This window comes from Gavialis gangeticus, unplaced genomic scaffold (genome assembly GCF_001723915.1).
Source record: "Gavialis gangeticus isolate Ggan-Ray unplaced genomic scaffold, GavGan_comp1, whole genome shotgun sequence".
NCBI lineage: Eukaryota > Metazoa > Chordata > Crocodylia > Gavialidae > Gavialis > Gavialis gangeticus.
In genome coordinates, this window is record NW_017728997.1 from 10,929,505 (window position 1) to 10,937,707 (window position 8,203).

At 40.5% G+C, this 8,203-nt stretch overlaps 1 protein-coding gene across 7 annotated transcripts in view; it reads left to right on the forward strand.

Annotated features, from left to right (window-relative positions):
- FOXP1 (forkhead box P1) overlaps positions 1-8,203 on the forward strand; it is a 540,709-nt gene that overhangs the window by 241,385 nt on the left and 291,121 nt on the right. For all 7 annotated transcript variants that reach the window (XM_019504753.1, XM_019504749.1, XM_019504755.1 and 4 more), the window contains one exon: positions 5,011-5,076. The gene's annotated coding sequence lies outside the window, so the exon portion shown is untranslated. The remainder of the gene's footprint in view (positions 1-5,010; positions 5,077-8,203) is intronic.

The following is an 8,203-nucleotide window of genomic DNA, read 5'->3' on the forward strand; positions in this document are numbered from 1 at the left end:
AGCGTGTTATGGGCTTTATGTCTGAAGAATCCGACAAGGGCTACCTCTGTTTTGCAAAGTAATTCGTGAGAGGCAAAACCCCCCCCCCCCAATCCATCATTAAAAGATGCAAGACTTATTGACCGTAGTTCGAAATCTGTACTGCAGGCAAGGTGTTCTTAACTTGTCTGTGAACTATACCTGTATCACCTACAATAGCTAACAAAAACAGAAAAGACAGCTCTACTGTGATGAGTATAGTGGCACTGATCAAAAACAAATGATCCTTTTCCAGCTTTGTGGAAGAAATGAAATGTGTAATGTTATTTGAAACGGAAGCAATTTTGCTGTGTTCAGCTTTATCCTGTTGTTTGTTTGTTTTTAATTTCTGTCAACTTGAAGGAAGTAAAAAGCACCTCCCGACAGGCGCTGAGCAGTCTGCAAATTGGAAAAAACCCTGTGCAGCACGAGTCCAGGCAGCACCACAGAGGCAAGCACTTACAGCCCTCTCCCTTGGTCTGTACTGCGATCCACCTACCTCTCTTCCAGGGCCAGAGTAAAGAAATGCACTCTGCTTTGACATGTTTTTCAGAGCCACCTGCATTTCACTTTCCAAATAGGTAATGATGACACCTGGCATGGTCTGTACTGCAGCCAGTATCTCATGGCATGTAATATATATTGCACAGTAAAAACAAAGCGCTGTGTGAAAATACTAATATGCTGCTGAGTTAAAAATACTTAGCTTTAAGTATTTTAGGGTATCAGAGACTTTAACTCTTAAAAACCCAGCTGCCATTTCAAAAAAAAAAAAATCCAGAAGAAGAAGAAAGGAGCCAATCCTGGGAACAGTCAGGTGCATTCATATCTTTCCTTGTGTGACTGAGTTCATGCATGTCAATAAAGTCACAAAGGTACTTGGTTGCAGAATTGGCCCAAAAGAACCGCTGGTCCCATTGCTCGTCAGGGCCAGGTGCTCAGGATAGTTGAGCTATGAACAAAAGGATGAGGAATTCAGTTTTTTCACTGATTTGCCCTCCCTAAAATTGCTCCAACTCCTCAATCCCTAGCCTACCAAAATAATAATGATGATAATAATAAAAATAAGATAGGGAAACAAATGTCAATCTGTAAGTCCGGACTTAACTTAGGTCTGAAGGGAAAAAAAAAAAGAAGCTATATAATTTTGTTGCCACACACAGAGTATTAAAGGAGTATATGAATAAACTTGCTAATTATGGGGTAGCTTTATTAATTTTATTTATTCATGTATTTTAGTGCTTGCAGGAAGCCTTGTAATAAACATTTGAAACAAATATTTTCTATAGTTTGGCTGTGAAACAAAAGTTGTAATAGAAAGAAATAGTAAATCAAATTTCTTAGAGTGGCTTTTCCCCCTGCTTTCTAGGGAGCAAGGAAAAAGGATTTCTTTCCCCCCCTGTGGTTTCTGTTTCCAAGTCTACTTCTCCCTCTTAGGCTTTTCACCACTGGGGCATTTGCCTCCATCCTGCTGACACCTGTGCACGTGAGCAACCTTATGCAAGCAAAGAGTCCCATCGAAATACTACTCCCCTGTGTGAGCTTACTTATGTGAGCCAGGTTACATGGGCTCGAGGCCTGTGTTTGCCACGTTTTGGCAACTGTGCAAGGCCACATGCTTAGCAGCTATAAAAATATGCTTCTTCGATGGAGTATAAACCTCTTTGCATTCCCCTCCGTGTTATTGTCTTATTATTGATTGAGTTATGCCCTTCCAATAATGGCTGTCAATTAGGGCCACAGCTGAGAGCCTTGACACAGTTGACTCTTGTTGACACCAGTAGTACTGCTGAAGTAGAGCGCTACTCCTACGAGTAAGGGTTGGAGGCTTAAAGCCTTTAGGGTTGGCTTGTACACCAAGGATAATGACGGGGCGTCTTTTGACTTGGGACCCAAGCCTGATTTCAGGTAAGCAGGTCAAGATCAAGGACTTAACGCCAAACCTATTTGAAAGTAGGCCTTCCATTCATTTCAATGTGCATTGGATCAGGCCACAATCTCTTTAGGATTGCCGCGAGCACACCCCTAAGAAATCCAGCCCCCTCCTGTCTCCCATACCACCCCAACAAAGCAAGTGTCTTGCTTAGATGCTTCCTCCTGTAATTTGCTTTGCGTCCAAAGAGTTCAAAGCTCATCACGGATGGGCATCTACTGCATTAACTATCACACTTGTGGGTAAACTGAAGCAAAGAGCGATTAGCTAAATTTTCAATACTGGAATTCCAGTCCTGCAAGTATTTAAGCTTGGAAATGACCACTCAATCGCATCGGGTCACTTAAGTCAGTGGGACCACACCTGCTCTGTATCAGCTCTTAGACAGTACTTCTCACTGTAGCATCTGAATTCCTTCAGTATGGCAAACATCTCTTACAAGTTGTTTGTATTCTTCATTCTCCCTTTCAGGAAAGTATGTGCAACAAAGTGTCCCGGATCTGAATAGAGTAGCTGCTTTTTGGTTGTTAATTTGTGGGGGGAAGTGTACTTTTATGTTCTGAATAAACAGGGTGGTATGTATTTGTGCTAAAAAAAAAAAAAAAAAAAAAAAGACTGGATTGGAGAAAGGTTCTTTTTATGTGGCTAGACAAAGTTTATTTGCATACATGCAGTTCTTCATCTATATAAATATTTGCTGGATTTGCATGGCAAAGTTTTGTGATGCTCCATGAGTAGATGCATTTCACAGGAACGGCTGAAATTCTTATTAGGTGTGTAAATTCACAGCATTTTTGCAAATCCAGCCCTACGTCTCTCCAACTGGATAGTCAAAACTGCTGAACCCCACATTTGTGCCAGTTTAAAAAAACACAAAAAAACCCCAACAACCTAAAATGCAAAACCAAAGCCGAAGATCTCACACACAATTACTAGCTGGTTCGTGACTACAGCTGAAATGCTTCCAATTCCTAGTCTTGTGTTCTAGTCACTAGACCAACTTGAGTAAAACGTAGTCCATGGTTGTTGGGTTTCTCTGTTGCGCATTTACTTGGTATGCTCCACAGGTGTTCAGAAAGAGGTTTAATAAATTGATGGCAAATGCTAAATGTATTTGAGATGCTACAAAAAGATTTTTTATTCAAAATCATCATTTCCAGCGATTTTCATTTATAAAATTAAGTTTTAATATGGTGTATTTGGGAATCTATGCAGTAGCATGTTTATTTTGATTGCAAAATGTATGTCTGAATGCAAAACTTTCCAAAAATGGGTGTAACAGAATGAATAAACTCAAACATAGGTTTAAAAAACACGATCAGGATAACATCTCCAGTAGAGTGGGCTGAAAACCTTTATTGCAATTAACCTGAGAGTATATAGTATGCAAAAAATTAAGGTGTTTTGCAAGCAAGAATTGGTGTTTCACATCTTGCAGTCAAGGTGAGAGTCTGTTATGAAGTACTGTCTCCTGTAAGGCTCAGTCTGGAAACCCTTGCAGAGACGAGCAGCCCCAAGTGCTTGCACGAATGAGCACTTGCAGGGTGTTGGCCTGAGTTTTCAATACTTCATTATTAGAACCATGGAAAACTTCTCAGGAAACCTGTTTAAAGAAACTTGTAATTTTTGCAAATTAGTCCATTAAAAAGAAATACATCTTTGTTTAACTGCCTGCTACAAGTTGTCTATTTCCAGAGGTGCAATGATAACAGGTCATTGTGTAAACTGTTTTTCTTTTTCAAAATAAGTGATGAATGAGATTTCTCTTTTCCTTTTCCTTTCCTTCTTCCTTTCTTTTCTTTCTTTGAATTAACAGAGATTCTGATTTTTTCCCAAACAGCAAAGTTTTGCCACTTTTTGGTGCAAAGCTCTACCTGATTGTGGAAAGGACACAATTTGTCATTTGACACCCTCCCTCCCATCCCCAAACCTTCGCAATTACTGTGTGAATTTTGCAAAGCCAAGCCTTGTTTGTTCCACATGTGAAACATTTCATTACATTTCCATTTCATCTTGTGTTTTTTAGATCAGCAAACCCTTGCATGTTTGGGTTTGCCTTTAATGAATTAAAGCATTAGATATTACATGTTGTTCTGCACACTGCTTAGCAGATGATCAACATAGCAGTGAAATTATGTTATAATTTTACTCTATTAAAGCATTTGGTCAACTGACGTGGAATTAATTCTAAGCACTGTTAGTGGTTTGAGTTAGTAACTTGATCTAAATTAATAAACAAATGTTTTTCTTTTTTCTTGTACCATATGTTGATCCCAATTACATGAACAGAAAGTGGCAGATTGTCATGTTTCTTAAAGGATTACATACTGTTTTGCATAAGAGAGTACACAAGATGCAGTAATATACATGGTAAAAAACACACGTGCTGTTATTCTTCCTTCCTGCTTTATAATGACAAACTTTCGTGATTTTTTTTTTTCCCCACCCCTGCCGACACGCACCCTTTTTAATAACTCGGCGCGCTCGGTGTGCTTTGATTTGACTTTAGCAAGGGGAGACTAACCACAGCAAACAGCTACCTGCATACAGCATGAAAGGTACAGCTAGATATAAAGCATCTCATCTAGGAGTGCGACTCTTTTGAAAGGGTGGGGGAAATCAAGGACCCAGAAGACTTGCTCGAATAGCAGTGATTTCCAAACATACCAAAAGACGTTAAATAAGCAGACCAAGTCTAGCAAGAGTTTGGGTTCTGAAAACAAAGGGCTGGGAGTCATATATTATTCAAAGTGAAAATAAATTGATAGACATCAAGATTATAACACAGATGTCTCATCTTCAGGGTTTTTTCCCCCAAAGACCAAGTTGTTCTTACTGAGTTGGAGAGCCTCACGCAGGCTGGTACTGATAAGCACGGTCTTGTGACTGGATTGTTTTTATTAACTCTCTCTGAAAGTCATTCACCATTAAACACAATTGGATTCATTTGTTGTTTTATTTATGTTTGTACTTGCTAATGTGGTGCCAATGAAAATGCTTCAGACGGTGTTGCTAATACCGATCAGCCAATCACACTGTGATATCCTCTTTGTCTCCAGGGTAAGAAGAGTGACCTTTTTGGGTGGCTGTAACTGAAGATTGCTTTACAGAAGCAACTAAGGAAGGTAAATACACATACTGTTTTTGCACTCGGCCTCTGCAGAGAGGATTGCATGCACGCATGAATGAATGGCCTGATCTTGCAAAACCGAGGCACTGTTCCTCAGTTGCAAAAATTGTGGATTTCGTGGAAATATGTGAATAAAGATGACAGGCTTGGGCTCAAACATGAAACTTTTGCTGTGCCCAGAATCTGCCTTTCATCTAAACCTCTCTAGCAAAGTCAGTGGACTAGGGCCTCAGCATACATCTTCGGGCAAGGGGCATAAGCACAGCCTTTTGGGGCTGTTGCCTTCTCAGGCTGTTCTGGACTGGTCCTCGGTGACGAGGAGGACGGTGGGCTCTGATTTCTGTTGCTGGGAGATCGTGCCATGCACTGTCCCCAAGCCATGCCTCTAATGCATGGGAGAGTATAGAAGGGTGTTAGCTGCAACAGTGGCTCTGTGTCACTGAACGATTTGGTTATACCAGGTGAGTCTTAGGTAGGGGACAATCGGATTAATTTTAGGGTGGCTTTGCCTTAAGCTAACATGAGCCTGGATTTAGCGCAGTGTAACTGAGCGCAGAATTGGGCTCCTAATCAGATTAATTTTCAAAATAGCAATAAGTAAAATGCAGGCTCTTGGTTTTTCATGACATAGTTAAAAAAAAAAAGGGGGGGGGGGGGAATTCTTATATTTCCCTAAAAGCTTTCTGCTTTAAAACCATCTGAAAGTCCCTTGCTTCTTACTTTTTTCTTTTTTTTTTTTCCTTACTGTTGTTATTTTCTACACTGTAAATTTAAAGTTAGAAATAATATTAACATCACAAAAGTGGTGATTCATAAAATTAACTTGCCGAAGACGGGAGGAACGCATGTCAGTGCTCAGCACTGAAGTGGTGTCATCCGACTGAGGTTCATATGGCTGCTTTATAATCACCTTCTTTCAGAAATTAATAGTCAGTTAAGCACCATAGCAACAAGCAACACTGATGTAACCGTTAAGCAGTGGCTGCCATTCGCTGTGATGTCAGTGCTCGTTAGTACTGTTCTCTTGACCTTGTTCGAGTGTCGAATGGTGATTTCATTTCAAATTTAGAATTTTTCAGAATGGCTGAAGGTCTATGGGAGAAGTAGAGTTATTTTTATTTGTTTGGGTTTTTTGTTGTTTTTTTTAAACTCGACTTTTAAGGGGGAAAAGTGCCCATGTTGTCATCTGTTTCAAATTAAAATAGATCTGTGGATAGTGTGTATTTTAGCTCTTTGTTGCCAAAAATATCTATTTAGTGAGGATAAAATTCATGGAGTTCAAGTGAATATTGCAATCCTTGGCCATGCCTATGGTTTGTGTCAGCAATGTGATATACACCTTCCCTGGGGACTTGGGTATTGCTATTTTCTTATGGTGGAGCCCATGAGGTATTTAGTATTTTTCAGACACTTAGGAAGGAACAGACCCTGCCCTGAAAAGCTTGTCGTTCAAGGGCTAGAGCTTCCCTCCTCTTGGTTTTGGTTTGATTGAAATGACCCTGCTGTGCGAGGAAAAACCTTGTACCCCCGAATGCAGGTGGCCTTAGTAAAAGTTAGCTGGTGCTGCGGTATTGGGCCATAATATTATGCGGCACAAGTGAATTCAGGAGTTTTGTCTGCCCTAACCACAAAACGCTGTCTTGAAATTGGCCTAAAGGTTTGGCCCTAGATCTGCAAAAGTAGAAGTATTTGGTAATGCTGTAGCCATGGCACATAACACGTGCTCAGGCTTGCCCTCTTGTGTGCATCAGGTAATACTTCAGTAGCTGGCATGATTCATAAACTGAGAAGATAATGCTAGTAGGGACCATTTGACCATCCAGTCCGAGCTCCTGCTTTATTACTGGCCATCCAGTTTCATTGAGGTGACCCTTGTGTTGAGCCCAATGACTTGTGTTGGACTAAAGAGGAACTCAGATTTGGCCGAGGCATGCCTTTGAAAAAGACCTCAGGAAATGGAGAATCCACCACTTCCCTTGATGGTTTATTTCACTGATCAGGTATTGCCCAGGTGCAAGTGCGGGTTTCCAAATGGCGAAGCAAAAATGCACAATGTAATGAAAATGTAGAGTAGTTCCATATTGCTTGAACGCCAAGAATTGTTTCCGCGACAAATTACAGGTCTCGTCCTGCTGCTGAAGTCACTGGCACTACTGCCATTGTGATTTCAGGGGCTGCAGACTAAGGACCAATTCTTCCAAAGTACAAAGTAAAATAAATACATGATAACTGACATCTGGGCTGACAAATTGTACATCAAGGTCCAACTCAGTGAGAATTGAAACTGCCAAGATGATAAACCACGAGAATAGGAGTTTGTAATGGGAAATGGTGATGGAGTCCTAATTAGAGGAGTGCCACTGAAATAAAGAAGGTTAAGGGTTTCATTGATTGAGATTGAGCGCAGTTGCTTGATAACCTAATTTCAGGTGAAATCCCATTTTCTGAGTTTAGTGGTTAAGCCACTGACTCATTTCCAGTGCAGCAGTCTTCCCTCCTTGAGGAACAGTTGTACGGTCCTGTACTACCCAGAGCTCCATGGAAATCCAGCCTTGGGCATGCACACTGGGATGAGAGGACAAGGGTGATGCAATAGGTTTTTGGTTTTTTTGCTTCAGGTTTTTTTCCTGTGAACTCTGAAGAATACAAACATTGACAAAAAAATAACTGAATAAACTCAGCAAGGAGTTTTCATGGCTAAACCTTCAGAATTTAGGTGTTTGCATTCCCCTTTATGTATAACGTAGCTGATCGTAATACCTAATTAAGTTGCTTTATAAACCTTAGCCAGCTTTCTTCAAAGCGAGAATCTGAATTGAAATGCTGATTTTTTTGGGGGGGGGGGGGGGGGGGGGAGGGGAAGTGCATGTGTATAGAAACATGCTCAATAGCGTTAGTTATTCAGCAGCAGTCATTTGTTTAAAAATATGTAATGGCATCTTGGGTAATCAGACCAATTCAATGGGCATCGTAAATGAAGGGTAGCTTGCATGCTGAAAAATTGGAAAATCAAAACATATTACTAAAGTTGTATAATAGTAACAAAAGATGCATGCAGATTTCAAGATAGCCAAGGTTAATATCCTTCAGAAAGCCCTTAATGGGGGGGGGGGGGGGGGAAA